This window comes from Camellia sinensis, chromosome 8 (genome assembly GCF_055761805.1).
Source record: "Camellia sinensis isolate YWXY chromosome 8, ASM5576180v1, whole genome shotgun sequence".
NCBI lineage: Eukaryota > Viridiplantae > Streptophyta > Magnoliopsida > Ericales > Theaceae > Camellia > Camellia sinensis.
Genome location: NC_138968.1, coordinates 7,628,320 through 7,650,764, shown reverse-complemented (window position 1 = coordinate 7,650,764; position 22,445 = coordinate 7,628,320).

Sequence of the window (22,445 nt, the reverse complement as noted above, 5' to 3'; positions counted from 1 at the left end):
AGATGTGTTTCCAAATGAATTACCAGGGGAATTGGTAGACAGGGAGATAGAGTTTACTATTGAAACTGTGCCAGGCACCCAACCTATTTCTAAAACTCCCTACAGGATGGCTACAGCCGAAATGAAAGAATTAAAAGAACAGTTGCAAGACCTTCTTGATAAAGGGTTTATCCGGCCCAGTACTTCGCCTTGGGGCGCACCAGTGTTATTTGTAAAGAAAAAGGATGGTACCTTACGCCTATGTATTGATTACCGAGAATTGAACAAGGTAACGATAAAGAATAAATATCCCTTACCCCGTATTGATGACTTATTTGACCAGTTGCAGGGATCACAGGTGTTTTCTAAGATTGATTTGAGATCCGGGTATCATCAGCTGAAGGTTAAGGCAGAAGATGTTGAGAAAACCGCATTCAGAACGAGGTATGGTCATTTTGAGTTTCTTGTTATGCCATTTGGAGTGACTAATGCTCCGGCAGCATTTATGGACTTAATGAATAGAATTTTTAAAACCTACCTTGATGAGTTTGTTGTTGTCTTCATCGATGATATTTTAATATACTCTAAAGATAGACTTGAACACGAACATCATTTGAGGACTGTTTTACAAATACTTCGGGAAAGAAAACTATTTGCTAAGTTAAAGAAATGTGAATTTTGGTTGGATGAGGTTATTTTCTTAGGGCACGTGGTCAACAAGGAAGGAATTTCAGTGGACCCGCAGAAAATAGAAGCAATTGTGAATTGGCCTACACCAACTAATGTGACAGAAGTTCGCAGTTTCATGGGCTTAGCTGGGTACTACAGAAGGTTTGTAAAGGACTTTTCGAAATTAGCTGTGCCTCTTACCCAATTGACACGTAAAGGACAACCATTTGAGTGGAATAGTGAAAGAGAATCAGCCTTTCATGAATTGAAGACAAGATTGACCACTGCACCAATTTTGACACTACCTTCAGGTACGGAAAATTTTGTGATTTTCAGTGACGCATCTTATAAGGGTTTGGGTTGTGTGTTAATGCAGAACGGAAAGGTTATCGCTTACGCCTCCCGACAGTTGAGGCCACATGAGAAGAATTATCCAACACATGACCTAGAATTGGCCGCAGTTGTTTTTGCTTTGAAAATCTGGCGGCATTATTTGTATGGGGCAAAGTGTGAAGTCTACACAGATCATAAAAGCCTAAAATACTTCTTCACGCAGAAAGAGTTGAATATGCGTCAGAGAAGATGGCTGGAATTGATAAAAGATTACGACCTAGAAATTCGGTATCACCCCGGAAAAGCTAATACAGTGGCTGATGCCTTGAGCAGGAAATCAACAGGGAGTGTGGCTTGCTTGCTTACTGAACAAAGGGAGATTTTGCAAGACTTTGAAAAGTCTGAAATTGAAGTGGTAGTGTGCGAACAGGGCGGATTGATAGCCGCTATTACAGCCGAGCCGGCAATTGTTGATGAAATCAAGCAAAAACAGAAAGAGGATGAGTTCCTCAGAAAGGTAATTGATGAATTTGAAGTCAGCCCAAAAGCAGAGTTCAGTATCGAGAATGGAATGTTGAAATTTCGAAACCGAATATGTGTTCCAGTTATTCCGGAGCTAAAGAAGAGGGTCTTAGATGAAGCCCACAGATCCGTATTTGCCATGCATCCGGGTAACAATAAAATGTATCGGGATTTGAAACAAACCTATTGGTGGCCTAAAATGAAGAAAGAGATTGCAGAACACGTGTCCAAGTGCCTTCAGTGTCAGCAAGTTAAGGCTGAACATCAGAAACCAGGCGGTCTACTTCAACCTCTCCCCATTCCTGAGTGGAAGTGGGAACATGTGACCATGGATTTCGTTGTTGGCCTACCTCGGACTTCCCGCGGTATGGATTCTGTTTGGGTTGTAGTTGATAGACTGACTAAATCTGCACATTTTCTGCCTGTCAAAACTACATTTACTGCTCACAGGTTGGCTACTATTTATGTTGATGAAATTGTCCGCTTACATGGAGTTCCAGTAACCATTGTGTCGGATAGAGATCCGAAGTTTGTATCTAGATTGTGGAAGAGTTTGCAGGAAGCTATGGGAACAGAACTAAGGTTCAGTACTGCATTCCACCCACAGACAGATGGGCAGTCAGAACGAACAATACAGACTTTGGAAGATATGCTTCGCATGTGTGCTTTGGATTTTCAGGGGAGTTGGGAAGATTACCTGCCACTTGCAGAATTTGCTTATAATAATAGCTTCCACTCCAGCATCGGTATGGCACCATACGAGGCTTTGTATGGTAGGAGGTGTAGATCACCTATTTGTTGGACAGAGGTCGGGGACAGAGCTTTGCTCGGGCCTGAAATTGTACAAGACACCTCTGAAAAGATCAAAACTATTCGGCAAAGGCTCAAAACAGCTCAAGACCGACAGAAGAGTTATGCAGATGTCCGGAGAAGACCTCTTGAGTATGAGGTCGGCGACCATGTGTTCATCCGTGTTTCTCCAATGAAAGGCCAAGTCAGGTTCGGGAAAAAGGGCAAGTTGACGCCCCGTTATATTGGGTCGTTTCAAATTTTGGAGAAACTTGGTCCAGTTGCTTATAGAGTTGCTTTGCCACCGGGATTTGAGCAAATCCACAATATGTTTCATGTGTCAATGTTGAGGGGTTACCTCCGAGACCCGTTGCATGTGATTGATTATCACCGGATTGCTATTGATGAAAATATGGAATATGCTGAATGGCCGGAAAGAATTGTTGACCGACAAGTGAAAGAATTGAGAAACAAATCCATTCCAATGGTGAAAGTGGAATGGAAGGAACACTATGGGACAGATGCTACATGGGAAAAAGAGGAGGAAATGCGTCTACGCTATCCACATTTGTTTCCCGACGAAGGTAAGTTAAGTTTGGAGGACCAAACTTCCTAAAGGGGGGGAGACTGTGACACCCCTGTTCCGTAGTATGTTAATTAGTCCTTAACATGATGTGATTATGTATTTTGATATGATTTTGTGTTCCACTATGTGAAAATATGTGGTTTGAAATTTTATCTGTTCATCGTAGGAATATCTGTTTGAGTAGTCTGTTTTGGAAATTTAATTGAGGGCCTTATCGGCCACGGAACCCGAAATTGATTACGCCATTGTGGTTGGCATAATTTTTAGGGCCTACGGTGAAATTTAATTGAAATTTGATTTTGGTCAATTTAAACTGATTAAATTGAGAAATTAAGTACCCCACACCCCTGTTCCGTAGTATGTTAATTAGTCCTTAACATGATGTGATTATGTATTTTGATATGATTTTGTGTTCCACTATGTGAAAATATGTGGTTTGAAATTTTATCTGTTCATCGTAGGAATATCTGTTTGAGTAGTCTATTTTGGAAATTTAATTGAGGGCCTTATCGGCCACGGAACCCGAAATTGATTACGCCATTGTGGTTGGCATAATTTTTAGGGCCTACGGTGAAATTTAATTGAAATTTGATTCTGGTCAATTTAAACTGATTAAATTGAGAAATTAAGTACCCCATTATTTTATATTAAAATATTTGTTAGTGGGGCTTGTTGTATATTTGTATTGCACTCTCCTTTAGCTCTCTTAAAACTCAAAATCTGAGTTAGACAATTGAGAGTGAGAGAGAGGCCGGCCATGGAGAGAAAAAGGGAGAGATTTGTGTAATTTGGGCTCAAGACTTGGGAATTTGAAGATCTAGCTCAAGATTTGGCTAGGGCTTGAGTGTTGAAGCTCTTAGGTAAGTGATTTCATGAAATCTTACTTGTAATTTGTAAGTTCAAGGGTTGTTTGTGATCAAGAACATGTAATGAGTTGATTTTTGTTGAGATTGAAGTCTTAGAACTCATGCATGTAAGAAATTACTTTGAATTTGCATGTTTGAGCTTGAAACACATGATTCATGTGGAGTTTTGGGTAAAGCTCATATTGTAGTCACCATTTGTACCATCTAAGTTGAGAATGATGAGCATCTCCCACATGCATGTACAAATCATGGGAGTATAAGTCTTGAATGTTGAATTTGAGCATGTTGATGATGGGTTTGAGACAATTTGGGACATGCATGTAGATAATTCATGTAATTGAGCTTCCTAATGTTGTAATCTGCATTAGTAGCATGTTAGCATGTGTAAATGTGTAATTTGAACCATTGCATGCAAGAAATGTAGATGGAAAACTGATTTGGAGCTCAAGAACACGATCTGGGAAACCCAGATTTTTGAGGTCCGCTCGAGCGGGGTAATGGCCGCTCGAGCGGGAAAATCGTGCTCCCAGCATTTTTGCAGAGTTGGATGCCCGCTCGAGCGGGACATTTCACGCTCGAGCGTGGATTTTTGTAGACGGACCTTCAGCTCGAGCGCATCTTTTGTGCAACCAGTACCTTGCAGGCCTTAAGGGTCCGCTCGAGCGGAGAATCTTACGCTCGAGCGGGGACCCTGTTTCCTGGAATTTTGTTCATGCATTTTGTGATTCGTTTTCCGTTCTCTTTCACTTGTAAGCACTCCTAGGCATGTGTTAAGCATTGTAAATGAGTTAATGAGATAAGAACAAAGCCTAAAGAGGAATATGTGAATTAAAGAACGGATTGAACTGTTAGTGACCCTTTTGTATTCATGAAATGTGTAGGGTCAAGCTCCAGGGCGCAACCACAAGCCGATCACTGTGAGTAACATCAATATTTGAAAACTTGTCAATGTCCAATTGTTATTCCCCTATAAATATTATGAGTTGTTAATTGGGATTGTGGACAAAAGTTTGACATAAATGAATGGGCCAAAGGCCGTTTGACATGAATGAATGGGCCAAAGGCCGTTTGACATGAATGAATGGGCCAAAGGCCGTTTGACATAAATGAATGGGCCAAAGGCCGTTTGACATGAATGAATGGGCCAAAGGCCGTTTGACATGAATGAATGGGCCAAAGGCCGTTTGACATGAATGAATGGGCCAAAGGCCGTTTGACATAAATGAATGGGCCAAAGGCCGTTTGACATGAATGAATGGGCCAAAGGCCGTTTGACATGAATGAATGGGCCAAAGGCCGTTTGACATGAATGAATGGGCCAAAGGCCGTTTGACATGAATGAATGGGCCGAAGGCCGTTTTGCCATGAATGGAAACCCGGATGGGCCAAAGGCCAGAATGTTTGGAACTACAGTTACTTGACTTGCATTTCGTATAGTTATATATATATTTTGCTGTTAAACAGAAGTATGAATTGGGCCCAAGGCCGTTTGGAGCATGTTGATCTACATATTGTTATGTAACTGTTATATTTGATATTATTCACTGGGCTATCGCTCACGCTCATTCATGTATTTGTAGGTGAGCCAAGGGAAGTCCAAACCCAGCCCCAGTGAAGTCTGCTAGGAACAACAGGAGTTTTGGGAGAGTCAGCCTTGTGCCTCGCGCATGAGACCATCCTTGCCCTTTTACTATGTACCTATGCTTTGTCTTGTTGGCAAGGACCCAGTGCATGTCTGTACATAGTCTGTTATAGGTTGACTCGTTTTGGACGATCCTGTCTGTAATGAATTTTGTGAAGCTGTACTTTTGATGTGAGTTATTAACGTATCTGAGTATGGTTTGTTTGATGTGCATATAAGCACGGCTCTATGGACAAAGTTTTTAATTTTGCTTCCGTTTGGCCCCCATTAACTCTGTTAAAATACGTTTAGAACAGTTTGAGGCCGTAGGTAATCTCATGATTACTGGCCGGTTACGTCCTTAACCCACGGGGGCGGGTTCGGGTCGTGACATCTTTCTCCCCAGGATTCTGATCCCGAGTTTCTTCGTTGCAGTTATCCTCCTCCATGTTACAGTCAATGTGCTTACCACTCCCAGTAGGGATGTCGTCCCCAACCTTTTCTTTCTATACATCGTTGGCCATCTATTCTCTTTTTTTTCCCATAGACACCGCCAAATTGTGTGTGTTGTTTTCTGACACTGCCAAACAGGTACTTAGCTAGAGAACACTGTCAAAATAGATTGCGCCCAAACAACCTGTCACAGAAAGAAAAAGACTCCGGCGGTGGTTCGTCCACCCGGGGGCACTCCGACAATCAAGTCAGTTATCTCTCAAAGACAGCAAAAGTACTTTACTCACTATTCAGAATACCAAAAACGTACCTTAAACCCACGAGGGTGCCTTACTTTTATAACCAACACAGACCTGATCCCTGTAGAAGCCTAACTTCAATGGACTTTGGCTCAATGCCTATCCAAGACTCTCAAATAGATAAAGATAAACTCCTTAAGAGCTTTATCCTTATCCAAGCTGAAATCCTCCCTCGTTTTAGAACTCTTGTAACTTATCCGCTCAACTCGGATTCCAGTATCTCCGCAGATAACCTCGGCCTAGCCGAGATCACCTCGGCGCTATGACCAAGACACGTGGCACCTCGACTGGCACTTTGGTGCCACCTTGACCATGTATTGTCATCCAAAAAATACGTCCCCACACTTAGCATTGGGTATCACTGTCAAAAGCTGGCTATAGCACTGACTAAACTATAATATTATATGATAAGACAGTTATTTGAAAGGTAAATACAGAGGGATTTGCAACAGAAATGGGAGGCAACTTGTATCTATACTCGTTTTACTAATTTGAACACTAAAGGGCTTTTTTGAGAATTCATTATTTTAATTAATTTTTTATAAAAAATTATGTAAAATAATATAATAATTTATAGTGACTTTTTATTAAAAATCTAGAGCAATGTTTAAACTTATAAATTTATCTATAATGATATAATAAAGAATGTAAAACTTTTTTTTATAGGACTTAAACATTTTTCAAACAATTGTCATCCCAAACAATTAACATCAAACAAATAAATCTAGAAAGAAATCTCACATGTTTGGTTTTTCTTATCTTATCTTTATGTTATAAGACTAATAAATGGTACTATAAATATCATCACACGGTTGATTTTTTTTTTTTTTTTTTTTTGGTCTACATTTTAAGAACGTAGAGTTATTAAGTTTGTTAATAATAGAAATGAATCACGTAAAGAAGTCACCGCTAATCTACTCTTGATGTCTCTTCAAAATACCTCCAAAATGACAATGAGAAAAATGATTTTAACCTCCACAAGGGACACCCCCACGACCCCTTTGGCTGTGATTGGCCATATTATTATTATTATTATTATTATTATTATTATTATTATTATTTATCATTATTATTATTTTTTTTTTCTCTTTCTCCTCCAATCACCAACCTGTAGACACCCCATTTTTGGCCGACCTTAAGACTCAGACGTCACTGATTGAGCGCTTGGTGATGTTGCATAATGTGCTCGTTCAGAAGTTTCAGAGTTGCAGCCGTGAGCCCTGCCTCCGGACTTCCGAACCCTCTTTTGTGCTTTGCCTCGGTTTGCGAACCAGGCTCGGTTTTCTTTGTTTCTTTTCCTGAGGGGAGGGAGAGGTCCCGTAGACCATCTCTCAATGTCCGTGGGCTACATTTGGTGGCCGTAGGCCATTTTTCCCATTTCGGAGTCCGGTTTCCGGTTTTTCGGGATCGTTGGCCGTGTGCCTCGGTTCGAGACCGCCTAACCATCTCCGTTTGCTTTGATTTTTGGCATACCTCCTATTTTCTCCCTTTTGAGGGACACTGGGGTCTGAGAAACCCACTTCGTGGCCGAATGCCACTTTCGGTGCTTAACAACCCATTTTCGGGACCCCGAACTGCGTGTTTTGGCCCCCGAACATTCATTTTGCAACGGTTTTCGTTCATTTTTGGCAGGTACCTCTGTTTTATCACTAAGAAGGTCACTGAAGGGTGGGAGGCCAGTAATTGTTGCAGCAACCAGTTATACATCCTCCGACGCCCTCCGACACCCGTTTTTCGCACTTCCGGGCCAATGTTGAACACCTTGGGGCCATCTTCTTGAACTTTCAACCACATATTTGTAATGTACGCACTTGGGAGGATCCTAAAAAGTGGTGGCCGGCCATTAATTCAATTTGACCCTTTTGAACCCCTCCTTCCGGGCCAATGTTGAACACCTTGGGGCCATTTTCTTCAAACCCAAACCACATATTTGTGATGTACACACATGGGAGGACCCTAAAAAATGGTGGCCGGCCACTAATGTTGCTTGACCCTTTTGAACCCCTCTTTCCGGGCTAATGTTGAACCCCTTTGACCCACATTCTTGAACTTTGAACCACATATTTGTGATGTACACACATGGGAGGACACCATCATGTGGTGGCCGGCCACTAAATCTGCTTGACCCTTTTGACCCCTAGCCGGCCGGTTAGGGGGTGTGGCCGGCCGGCCACCTGCAGCAAAAGTAACTGGCCGGCCGAGTTCCTTGCACTGTTCACTTTACAGCTGTATAGCTTTATCCCCTAGAAAATATCAATATCCGAGGGATATTTTGTGGGGGAAAGTTGCCCTCCTTTTCTCCCACCTTTACACCCCCTTTTTGGCCCTTATAACCAGCAAGCTATATCACATTCAAGGGTTGGAAAAATTGTTCTTCAAGTCTCAAGAGTCATATCTCCCTCCATCCTTCTCATTTTCCTAAAAAAACCTTAAGTCCTATACCTTGTGTTCTTCATCACCACCAAGCTCTACCATCACCACTTCATTTCCAGCAACAAGGAGAGTTTCTCAAAGGCTAAAGGAGCTGCAAATTGGTCCAAGAAGCAACAAAAGCTTCGGTCTTCAAGGGTAAGTGACATTTCTCCTCTTTTGACCCTTTTTCTTGATCCATTTGTAAGCCCTATATGCTTTTTGTTTCAAGCTCCGGCCCTAACTGAAAGGGGCCCTCTTTTGAGCTCATCTTCACTTTTCATTAAGGGCTCAACCCTGTTTGAGCCCTCCATGATGCACTTGCTTCATTGATCCTCTTATATGTCATAATCTTGCATGCTATTTTTGGCCCATGATTAATCTGTTTTTGAGCATGTTGTAAACTGATATTAGGCTTATTTTGAGCCCCTATTCAACATTGAAGAAGGGTTCAACACCATTTGGGACTTCCATGTTGTACTTACCTTTATACTCCCCTTTTGGTCCCATTTTTGCATGCAATGGCAGCCTACCATGCTTTTGTTTTTGGCCATTTTACAGTTCTGAAAAAGTGCTTATTTTGGTCCATTCTTCATGTTTCATTTAGGTCCTTTCATGGTTTGGGACCTCCATATGCCACTTCATGTTATATCTCTCTTTTATTCCCCATTCTTGCATGTTTTGTTAGCCTACCATGCTTTTGTTTTTGGCCATTTTACAGGCCTAGAGATGGCCTTATTTTGGCCTATACTTCATGTTTCATTAACATTTTTTTCTGTTTGGTGATTATTTTGTATACTTCATGTTATAGCACCTTTTGAGACTCAATCTTGTCCCTTTTTTTTAGCATGTTTTTATATTGATTTGAGGTTTGCCATATACTGTAAACATTCATATTTTTGGTCCCTCTTCAATGTTGTAGAAGGAAATTTTTCAGTTTGGATTTTTCTTATATCACTTGCTTCATTACCCCTCTCTTGGCCCCTATTCTTGCATGCCATTTTTTGCCCTACCTATGCTTGCTGTTTGGCCATGTTCATAACTGTGAAAGTGCCTTTTTTGGGACTGCCTAGCTTCTGTCTTTGCATTACATGTCCATATTGTGCATGTTTGGCATAGTTATAGGCCATTTCGGGTGCCTAAATTCGCATTTCGGGACAATTCCATGCATTTAGTGTCATTTCGCCTCATTTCGGGACTGTTTTCCCCCATATTTTAGTTCTGAAATTCTATTATAATGATTGCTTTCCATTTCTATGTCATTTGCATCGCATTATATCATCGTCTCGGTTTGCGTGCCCGTGTACACGCATTTCGAGGCACCTCATTTTCATCCATCGGCATCCTATGTGAGTGTGGCTGAGGCTCACTCATGTTGGTATAAGCCCATATCATGTTCTCATGTCATTTGCATCGCATTCTGCCATTGCCTCGGTTTGCGTGCCCGTGTGCACGCATTTCGAGGCACCTCATTTTCATCCTTCGGCATCCTATGTGAGTGTGGCTAAGGCTCATTCATGTTGGTATAAGCCCATATCATGCTTCCATGTCATTGCATCGCATTATATCATCGTCTCGGTTTACGTGCCCGTGTGCACGCATTTCGAGGCACTTCGTTTTCATTCACCGGTATCCTATATGAGTGTGGCTGAGGCTCATTCATGTTGGTATAAGCCCATATCATGTTTTCATGCCATTCGCATTGCGTATGCCACTGCCTCGGTTTGCGTGCCTGTGTGCACGCATTTCGAGGCACTTCATTTTTACCTACCAGCTTCTCATGTGAGTGTGGCTGAGGCTCTCTCATATTAGTATAAGTCCATGTTACATTTTCCATGCCATTTTAGCCATATTACATTGCATTCTGTCATCGCCTCGGTTTGCGTGCCCGTGTGCACGCATTTCGAGGCACCTCATTTTTACAGCATAGTGCATGCTAGGTTATATCTTAGATCGCATTCTGCCATCGCCTCGATTTGCGTGCCTGTGTGCACGCATTTCGAGGCATGTCATTCCATAGCATTGTGTATGTTAGGATTATACCTTAGTCGCATTTCATGCATGTCATGCATATTGCATCGTGTTCGGGATAAGAGTTAGCCCGGGCACGGGAAACGAGGTGCATTTCGTACTCCGAGTGACGGAATGTGTCTCAATTCCCCAGTCACCGACACTCCGGATCATCCATGATGGAGTTAGGTTTTATTGTGTTTTCATGTGCATTCATCCTATATTGAATTGTGCATTTCGATTCCTCGGCCATCATGCCTCGGTATGCGTGATTGGTGGCACGAGGATTGAGGTATGCATATATCTGTGAAAATACATTGCTATGTCCCTTTCCTGCTCTCTGTTGCAGCAAAATGAAGAATCAGCAACTTTTCGGAGCTTGGCACGCTTTCCAAGGTTAACTGCTAAACAGAGGCTAATCGGGGCATCCCGGTGGATTTCCGCGCAAAGCAGCCTAACATACATCATCCATCAGAAGCAAGGCTGTCCCTGGCTTGCATGCCAGTTTTATTTATTTTCTTAGTTAATTAATTAGAAATTTGTATATTATTCGGACTGTAATATTTGGACTGTAATATTCTTTTATTCGGGACTGTATATTTATTCGGACCCTCTACGCGAGGGCACAACTGTAATAAGTGTGCGTGTGTGTGTTGTATGTCTTCCAACCCCACGTCTTTCTCCCTTTTATTTATCCGCTTTTGATGGTTAGATTAGGGCATGTTTAAATTAGCATACAGTATGACAGCATGTTTGCATCATTCATCTGTATTGCATGCACCGGGCTCGGCGCATCATACTAACTGCATTGTATTTTTTAATTCTAAATTGAATACGTGATAGTTATAGCATTTCATATACCATCTTAGAATAGCCGAGCCTGCTATAGTTGCATTTTGCATGTGTTGCATTAGGCATTTCTGTATACTTAGGATTCATGCATGATTTCTAATGAGTTTCTATTTTGGCTTGGAGTACTCGGTAAGTTTTATGCTTTAGCATCCTTGCATGCGTGTGAGTGCTGCCATGAATAGCATGCTTACCATGCGGCTATGTGCTTATATGATATAACTGCCTGAATACCTGTGGGTGAAGGTTGGGTTATCTGAATTGGAATAAATCATCAAATGTTTCAAGCCTACCTGCGGGTAGCAAACCATTTTCAAAAGCGAACATGAAATATTTTTGTTCCAATTCAGGCGATCCAATCTATACTTGTATGCTGTGCGCATCACATAGTAACCTAGGCTAATAACCGGAATAAGAACATACAATGTTTTCAAAAATAGATATTATGGTTAGTAGAGGCCGGTCTATGACCGGGCGAGCGGGGATGCTCACGAAGTGACCTTCCCCAATCGTACCCAAGTTCCCGAGCCGAGGCAACTTTGGTGATGACGGACACGTGGCCTTTGGCAATGAGTCAGGGTTTCCTAAATTTCCCAAAATAAAATATTTAGGTGGCGACTCTGTATCTGGTAAAGCAGTCCATGTTTGGCACTTCTTTCAAAAAAATCTGTTTTCTCAAAACGATTTGCCGGATTTGGACTCTTTGGTTCAGATTTAGAACCGTAACTACAAAGTCGAGTCCGAGCTGTAGCGAGGTCCCCCGCGGGCTTGTTACAGTTTCTGGCGACTCTGCTGGGGATTTAGAGAACTTGACTCGAACTCGTGATATCTGTTTTTGACTACACTTGTGTGTTTCTTTGCATTGCATTTGCATTGGTGCGCCTAGGACACCGTGTTTGCCATCTGCTATTCCTGAACGGTTTGCCGGAGGCTTGTCTTGTCAAGGCATGACCATAAGGCTGACCGGTTGTGGGCTCTGCCAGTATGGGAACACAAACCCCGGTTTTACCGGGGCACCCTCTTTGACCTTTCGACCTAGTGCATATTCGGATCCTTGGTGACCATTCCAAATTAGGACAGGTTGCTTACCCGTTTATAGGTTGTTTGAAACCGCTCTGTGCGTAGTGAAACCCTAGTTCCTGACAAAATAGGACAGGGAAACCCTACCCCAACATAGGGGTGTTTTGGCTCTCACTTATCTATTATGTGCTTTAGAGTGCGTCTCTACAGGAATGCATGTATCAATATATGAGTTTGGGCATCAGGCCTGCGGGCATCAGTTCAGTATATGAGTTTGGGTATCAGGCCTGCGGGCATCAGTTCAGTATTGTCAGTATCAGGCCTGCGGGCGTCAGTCCAGTATTATAGGTATCAGGCCTACGGGCATCAGCCAGTATTTAAGAATCAGCTATCTGCGGGTATCAGATTCTGTTTTAGGAGACAGTGATACAGGGATAATAATCAGTGTTTGAGGACAGTGTGTATTCAGCTTATTGACTGTGTGTTGATTATGCCCGGCTGTGTGTCATGCATTTTATTTTAAGCTGTTATGCTGTCCGTTTATCTGTTTATTTATTTCCGTTTCGCTTTATTTATCTTTTGCTAGGTCAGTTCTAGCACAATTGCTTCCAACCCAGCAGGCATTCCCCAAGCACTTTGGACACGAGGTCGTCGACTCAATCGATCTGAGGATCTAATCGACGGACAGCCAGTGTTCCATTCTCTACCCCCTGTTACCAGAAGAAAGCAGAAAAAGCGCAGTGTATCTAAACAGAGATCACCAGAACAGTGGTTTCCCCCATCAGTGGACAGTCGGATTGAGATCCCCATTGAGACAGATCTGCCAGTAGTTCAGATAGATCAAAACAGTATGACGGCACCAACAGGAGTTGAGGAAATGATGCGCCAAATGCAGGAAACCATGCGGGCCATGCAGCAAGATGCCGTTCGCCGAGATAAACTCGCTAAGCAGCAGGCCGAAATTATGACCCAACAGGCTGAGCTGATTACCAGACTGCAACAACAGAATACAGCATCTGCTTCACAACAAATTCCTCCTCCGGCGAGGGCTCCATTACCTGAGCAGACACCTGTTGTTCAGAACGCTCCTCCAAACACCCAGAATACTGTGCCGACTATCCAGAATTCGCAAGAGGACACAAATCTTCCAATGGGGCCAGCTCCGCCCCCGCTTCCGCCACAATTGTCCAAGGTCCATACACCCAATCACCCGGACTCTCCCTTCGAGGTCGAGGTTGATCATACAACTCTGAAATTGAGCAAACTGGAGAAGCTCTTCAAGAAATCCCAAGGGGTCAAGGCTATGCCGGATATCGAGGACGGATATACCGAGGAGGCCGTAACACTCCCCGATAGGTTCAAAATGCCATAAATCAACCGCTTTGATGGGTCCGGCGACCCCATGGTCCATCTCCGACTGTTTGCAGACATCTTGCGGCCAATGGGCCTAACACGACCACAGAAACTTTCACTATTCGGCCGAACCCTGTCGGGTGTGGCCGCCCATTGGTACGCAAAGTTACAAGATGAAGTGAAAAAGAATTGGGATGAAATGGCTGAGGCCTTTGTCGCGCAATATTCGTACAACACTCAGATCGAGATCACAACCCGTGATCTTGAAACGACAAGGCAAGAGCCCAAGGAAACTTTCTCGGACTTTGTAATCCGATGGAGGGCAAAGGCGTCAATGATGGCTCTAAGGCCCACTGACAAAGATCAAATCCGGATGATTGTGCGCAATCTCCACCCAAAGTTGATGCAGAGAATGATTGTAGTCCCCTTCCCTACTTTCGCAGATTTACACGAGATGGGGGTGCAAATCGAAGACGCAATAAAACAAGGTCTGTTTGACCACGACAGAGAACAACCGAGGAGGACGTTCAACCGTAACAACAATGCGGGCCCGAGTGGCGCTGCAAATACGAGAGCCTCGGAAGTTAGTATGGTCACCACCACTCCCCCTCCCCCTCCAAGGCCCATGGCTGCCACACCCTTCTCCGGCGCGTCCGGAAGCAACACACAAACCAACAGATTCCAACCGCGAGGCCAAAGAACCTTTACCCCACTATATATGCCCCTGACCAAAGTTCTGGGAATATTGATCAGAAAAAATCATTTGAAACCCCTGGAGCCAAAGCCATTACCAAATCCACTCCCCCCCTCTTATGATCCAGCAAACTACTGTGCGTACCACCAACAACACGGTCATGACACCGACCGTTGTTACAGATTGCGTCATGAGATCCAGGATCTTATTGACAAACAGGTGATCGCGCCTCCTGATAAACCCAATGTCACAACCAACCCTCTCCCACCACATAACCAACCTCCCCCTCCCAACAGAATTAATTTTATCCAGACTGGGGTCGCATCTTACGATCCTAGTATCTATATTACGCCCATCCACCTACCCAAGCCGGAGGTGCTCCTCCCCGATTGCACTGATTTCATGTGCATGGTGGACATCTCCAAAACCCAACCAGAACCGACGGTGGTAACCGTCGAAGATAGGGCAGGACAGATTTTGGGAGAGAATGAGATTGTTGAATCTGGGACTGGACAGAGTTTTGCTGGGGGAGCCTATGATCCAAGCAAGTACATCCTATCAACGAGCCGAATTGGGCTAGGTATAGAATTGCCAGAGACAGGAGAGCTATGCATGATCCGGGGGGATGGATCTGGGCTATGGGCAGATGATCTGACAGCCGTAGAGGAGGACTTTGCCAACCTGCAATTTTTCGATGACCAGGAACTGGGGGATGCATCAATCAACTGGTATGATTATGAGGGATCAGCAGAGGCCACTGGATGGCTCGAGGATCAACCAGATGCAGTGGGGGAAGCCCAACCAGAACAGAGCCCGGCAGGGGCGGAAGTATCAGTTGTGGCCGGAACGGCCGAAAGTCAAGTTGTATCGCCGGAGAGCGCCGGTGCTAAGAATTCCGCTCGGGACATGGGCATTATGGATACGGGAATTGTTGAACAAACAGCTGTACTGATGTAGCTGGAACGAGAAAAGTTTGAGGAGGCTGAGAGAATTAGGAAAGCTAAAGGCCCTGAGGGGACTGAAAGTGCTGTGTGCACGAAGATAGAGAATGCTGCGAGCATGTGGACAGGGAGTACTGCGAGTACAACTAAACCGGAGCCAGACAGGTGTCTGTTGGCTGCCGACGGAATGTGGTGGGAAGACGATGACTTATGTCTTGCCCACACGGATGAAAACTGGGGAAATAATCAACCGGATAACACTTGGTACCTCGATGAGGTTGACCACATGACAAGAAGTGGGCGGTACTTCAAACCCCCACACCTGGACCAACCCGAGGCATCCGGGAAGGATAGAGAAGCGGAGAAACAGAAGGAGAAGCAGATTGAAGAGGAAGCTGTGTTGAAACAATTAAAGAAGATACAAGCAGACATCTCCATCTGGGGACTGCTAATGGCATCACGAGTACATAGAGAAGCTGTCCTATCTCCAGCTGGTTGGGCTGGTTTTTCCGGGAGGAGGTTCCCCGGCATTAACCTTTTCGGACAAGGAGCTACCGCCTGAGGGCACAAATCATAACAAGCCTCTCTATATTTCTGTGGAATGTAGAGATAAGTGGATACCGGTGGTACTTGTTGATACCGGGTCTGCAATTAATGTTTGCCCGACCAGAACGGCATATGCAATCGGGTTGAAACCCGTGGACTTCGTCCCAACTACCCAAGTGATCAGAGCATATGACAATACCAGCAGAGAAGTGATGAGGACTGTTAAAATTCAAACCAAGGTTGGTCCAGGACAACACAGCATCGAATTTCATATCTTGGACGTTCCCGCAACCTTTAACCTACTTTTGGGGCGACCGTGGTTGCACCAGGTCAAAGCAGTCTCTTCCACTCTACATCAGATGCTAAAGTACCCTCACGGGAAAGGGGTAGCGATCGTTTTTGGGAATTCATCAATCCATCCACCGCCGGAGGTGTCCACACCTGTCTTGGAGATCGAGCACGGCACGGAGGATGTGTTTTTGTCGGGGTTCACTTTGGCCGAGGCTCAAGTGGTGCAGAATGTCATGGCTGTGAATGAGGGTATGTACGTTAGTGCTCAATCTATCTACCTCATGAACAAGCTAAAACATACTCCCGGGATGGGATTAGGGAGAAGTGGCCGGAAGGGCGTCTCAGTGTTGGCCGAAGTGCCACACAACCCTCACGCCTTTGGACTGGGTTATCTGCCCACCAAAGAGGATTGGGTGAGGAAAGGGAAAGAAATGGCCGGAAGGGCCAGAGCAAAGAAGGCCGGGAAGCCATTTGAGTTAATGCATAGGCCCATCTGGGGTACCCTAAACGGATGCTTCGTCCGGGAGGGGGAAGATTTTCCATTCTGCGGCTTCCCGGAGCCATGGCTAAACGCGGAGGGGAAGCGCGTGCCTGGTTTTGAAATCTTCTTCGACATACAATTATCTGGGGATGACATTGCCGAAGCGCAGACAGACCCACCAACTGAGGTTGAGCAATGTGAAGCAGTGGAGCCTGAGAGCACAGAGCTTGAAATGGGGGTAACACGCGAGCAATGTGAAGCAGTGGAGCCTGAGAGCACAGAGCTTGAAATGGGGGTAGCACTGGCGTGTCTACTATCAGATCCTCCGATCGACCAAGAGTGCTTGGGGGATAACTCTTCGGTTTCTATGATTGGAGATGAAATAGCTGCAGGCTTTCCAGCGCCGATCTTGGACACATCTATCGCACCTTCTCTCATCTGGCAATATGAAGAAGGCTTTTTATCTAGCAGTTCCGGGTCAGGTAGTGAGCCGGAATCTGATTCCACCGAATCTTGTGCGTCGGAATCAGATTCCAGCTCGACTGAGTCTGAGTCCGGTATTCCTAGGGGTGATAACCCGGATGCCACGGTCCTGTCTAGGTCGTCATTTTCATTTTCTTTTGAGTCTGTTGTAACAGAGGAATCTGACGGCTTGGAAATATTTAATGAGAATGATGTGGATGTGGTTTCTGAGTATTTTTCTGTGCCTTTGATTTATTGCTTAAATCAGGATTTTCAAAATTTTGATGAAAACGAGGGAGAAATTCCTCCAGTTTTGCAACGATTAATTGATCAAGAGCAAGAAAGATTTGTTAAACCTTTAATGGATGAAATCACTACTGTGAATGTTGGTACTGAGAAGGACCCGCGGCTGGTCCAGATCGGGTCCACGTTGTCTTCGGAGGAGCGCGAGCGCTTAGTCGCTTTATTAAAAGATTTCAAAGATGTTTTCGTGTGGTCCTACGAAGACATGCCTGGAATCGATCCTGAGATTGTACAGCACCGGATCCCTCTTGATCCCGAGGCTCGCCCTGTCAAACAGAAACTCAGAAGGATTCGCCCGGACTGGGCTCTCAAAATTAAGGAAGAGGTCACCAAGCAAATTGACGCAGGGTTCCTGCTGGTATCTGAATACCCAACTTGGTTGGTCAACATTGTTCCGGTGCCGAAGAAGGATGGCAGAATTCAGGTCTGTGTAGACTTCAGAGATTTGAACAGGGCCAGTCCGAAGGACGACTTTCCTTTGCCACACATTGATGAATTGGTGGATTTCACGGCAGGACACGCCTTGCTTTCGTTTATGGATGGTTTCTCAAGCTATAATCAGATAGTAATGGCACCCGAAGACCGGGAGAAGACTGCGTTCACTACCCCGTGGGGTACATATTGTTATAGAGTGATGCCATTCGGGTTGAAAAATGCCGGAGCTACGTATCAACGGGCAGCAACTACAATATTGCATGATATGATCCATAAAGAGGTCGAGGTGTATGTGGACGACATGATTGTCAAGTCCAAAGAAAGAGAGGGCCACTACACCGCCTTACAAAAATTCTTTCAAAGGATCAAAGAGTTTCAGCTGCGACTGAATCCCCAGAAATGCACGTTTGGTGTTACAGCAAGGAAGATGCTAGGGTTTCTGATTACACAAAGGGGCATCGAGGTCGACCCTTCCAAAATCAAGGCCATCTTAGAAATGCCATCACCAAGGACTGAAAAGGAGGTGCGAGGCTTTCTGGGTAAAGTGCAATTCATAAGACGGTTTATTTCTAAATTAACCTTGACTTGTGAACCACTTTTTGGTCTCCTGAAGAAAGGAAAGAAATTCCAATGGGACGGCCGATGTCAAGCAGCTTTTGAGCAGATCAAAGAGTATCTACAGAACCCGCCCGTGTTGTCACCACCAGAGCCGGGGAGACCGTTGATATTGTACCTTTCGGTAACTGAGACTACCATGGGCTGCATGCTCGCGCAGGAGTCAGAAGACAAAGTGGAAAGAGCCATCTACTATCTGAGCAAAAAGATGCTGGATTACGAGACCCGCTATACACCGCTGGAGAAGGCTTGTTTGGCCTTGGTATGGGCAACCAGGAAGCTGTGGCACTACCTGTTAGCTCACTCTGTAATGTTCGTTTCGCGTTTGGATCCCGTCAAATATCTCTTCGAGAAACCAGCACTTACGGGTAGGCTAGCTCGTTGGCTGCTGTTGCTCTCCGAATTTGATTTGAAGTATGTAACGCGCAAGTCAGTAAAAGGGAGAGCGGTAGCGGAGTTCCTTGCCGACCACCCGGTTGAGGGGGATGAAGCGGTTGAGTATCTATTCCCAGATGAAGCCATTCTGCACGTCGAAGATGAAACTTGGACGATGTACTTTGACAGAGCGTCAAACCAGTATGGGTATGGGATAGGGGTGTTGCTGATAGCGCCTGATGATTCTCGTATCCCTTTAGCATTCAAGCTTCGGTTCAAAGTTTCCAACAATGAAGCAGAGTATGAGGCATGTATTGCTGGCCTGGAAGCAGCCCTAGAACTAGGGCAAGACGGTTGGACGTCATTGGGGACTCGAACCTTGTTGTGTCTCAAGCAAAAGGAGATTGGAAAGTCAAGGAGGAAAGGATGATAATTTACCACCAAACCTTGGATTTGTTAATTCCTCGGTTTGAGAAGCTAAATTTCACCCACCTCGTAAGAGAGAACAACAGGTTCGCAGATTCATTAGCAACTCTATCTTCTATGATAGACATCCCGTCCGGAGTCCGGATGCGTCCAGTCATTATTGATCAAAAGTTTACGCCAGCATACGAGTCGATTTCCGCCATAGATGAGGTTCAAGACGGCAACCCCTGGTATTACGACATCTGGAACTTCTTGGAAAAAGAGACATATCCACCAGGGGCAAATGCCAAGGATAAGAGGGCCATCAGAAGAATGGCTGCTCAGTTCATTATCTGCGGGGGTAAGCTGTACAAAAGGGGTCATCTGGGAATGCATAAGCTCTGTGTAGAAGCTGAAGAGTCGAAACGCCTGATGGAAGCCATCCATGGGGGGGAGTGCGGTGCACACATGAATGGAGTAATGCTGGCCAGAAAGATCCTCAGACAGGGCTACTACTGGTCAACCATGGAGGAGGATTGTATTAGTTTTGTTCGGCGATGCCACAAGTGTCAAATTCATGCAAACCGCATGAACATCCCGCCGTCAAAGCTGTACAACATGACTTCACCATGGCCTTTTTCGGTCTGGGGAATTGATGTGATCGGAGCTGTTACCCCGAAGGGGTCAAACGGGCATGAGTTTATCCTAGTAGCGATAGATTATTTCACAAAGTGGGTCGAGGCCCAATCATACGCGGTGTTGAAGGCGTCGCATGTCGCAAAGTTCATCAGAAACAACATCATCTATCGCTACGGGGTGCCAAACGAGATAATTTCAGATAATGGTTCCCACTTCAAGAAAGAAGTGATAGACTTGTTGGAGAAATACAATGTGGCTTTCCATAAGTCATCTACATACCGGCCACAGACCAACGGAGCGGTTGAGGCCGCCAACAAGAATATCAAGCATGTACTGCAGAAGATGGTGGGAACCTACCGGGATTGGCCAGACAAGCTGCCATTTGCTCTGTGGGGCTACAGGACTTCAATCAAAACTTCTACTGGAGCAACTCCATATTCATTGGTCTATGGAATGGAGGCTGTTCTACCCATCGAGATTGAGGTTCCGTCATTACGAGTATTGGCTGAATGCCAAATAGCCGAAGCAGATTGGCAGCAAAGCAGATTCGAAGAACTCATGCTCTTTGATAAAAGAAGACTGAAAGCACTGTACCACATCCAAGGCTATCAACGCAGAATTGCCCGGGCTTTCAACAAGAAGGTTAAGTCCAGGAATCTGAAAGAAAGCGATTTGGTGCTCAAAGACAACCGAGCTCCCATCCACGACCCAAGGGGCAAGTTCAAACCCAATTGGACTGGTCCTTACATCATCAAAGCTATCTGGTCAGGTGGAGCTGTGGTTCTGATGAATCTAGATGGCTTGGAGTTCTCACAACCGATCAATATGGACAAGTTGAAGAAATACTATCCTTGAGAGGCTCGCTAGGCCGAAAACCCGAAAGGGCGACCTAGGCAAAAGTTAGAGCACAAAAAATTAGAAAATATAAAAACTGAGCTCGCAAGGTTGAAAACCCGCAAAGGGCGGCCTTGGCAAAAGTTAGAGCGCAAAAGGAGAGTGAAAATACTCGAGTGAACCTGGGCCTGAACTACGTAAGGCTTGATTCCCATCTTTGGGATACGTAGGCAACTTCACCTTGAAGTTCAGCCATAAACTTTTCCCTGATCAACTCTGTCCATTTTGATCGTCTCAGTCATCTTTATCCATCAGCATTTATCGTGATCTCCGGTACAGTGCTGTTCAGACTAGGGGCAACTTTCCGTTGCCGCGACAGTGCAAAGTTACTCAGACAAGGGGCAACTTTCCGTTGCCATGAAGTGCCGCATTGTTCTTCAGACTAGGGGCAACTTTCCAGTTGTAGGGATCTGGGGTTGTGCATCTCAGTGACAGATCTTCAGCGTGTCCAGTTTTGATCCGCATCGAAAATAGTTTTGAAAAGTTTTAATAAAAGTTGACTTTGTTCAAATTAATCTTTTTACGACTAAGACCATTTTTGGACCAAAAGCGGAAAATTTTCAGTACCACAACTTTCAATTTCATTGATTTCAAAACTGAGTTCTCCTGCTCTTGCATTACAATCGAGGTTGCTTTTTTTAGTACATTCATAAAGAAAACTTGAAAATACTAATAAAGCAATAAATTTGGGGCATAGTTGAATCAAGTATCTCTACGTCCCCTCCCAGAGCTGGACGAAGCATCTGATGCCAAGCTAGGCCCAACCTGTGCCTCCTCATTGAGCCAATCCAAGCACTCATCGGACAAAGTGCAACTGAAAGTAGAAGCAGGGGCCAGGAGCTCTCTAGTCCTCCATGCTGTGGCATATCGGGCAAGCTGTGCACCCCGGACCGGGAAAGCAGCTGGGTACTCAATCCCCTCCGGTGGGCAGGTCTGATCATGACCAAACTGACGCAGGAACCGGAACGGAAAATAGAATACGCAGTGGGTTAGACCAATCAATTGGATCCCAATCAGCCGGGACATACTATAGCTCATTGCCGGGAGGTTGAGCCAAGGACAACGCCAAGCAATGCCGTCTGCGGACAAGTTGCACATCCAATCGAACCACCACCTTTCGTCAAGAGCATTGACTAGGCGCTGCCGAAAGAAGTAGCCTCGAGCTGAATAGGCCGGGCAAGAGTCCACAACCTGCAACTTGTCCATTAACCATACCTAGGGGAGGGATGGAAAATGAGAGAATAAAGAACAGAGAGATGTACGATGAGAGAAAAGTAAGACAAGGGTTTTGTGAGAAAAACCGAGCCTGAGGGTCGAGTGATGTGAGCAAATATATATGTGAGGTCGGGTGGGAAACATTACCTGCAGCAGCAGTGGGCTCCCGGCGAACATAGTCGCCTCCCGGCGATAGACAGAATCTAAGCCCATCAGTGTCTCGGCCAAGGTCATGGCAATACAGCTCTTCCCTTCTCTCAAGCCTTGAGCGACTTCAATCAGGCGAATGCTAGCCCCGCCGAAGCCCGAGGAAAGCAGAAAGTGAGACAACAAACATAAGCAGAGGGCATGTTGCCGAAAACCCTGCCAATAATGGTTGCTGCGGTCACCG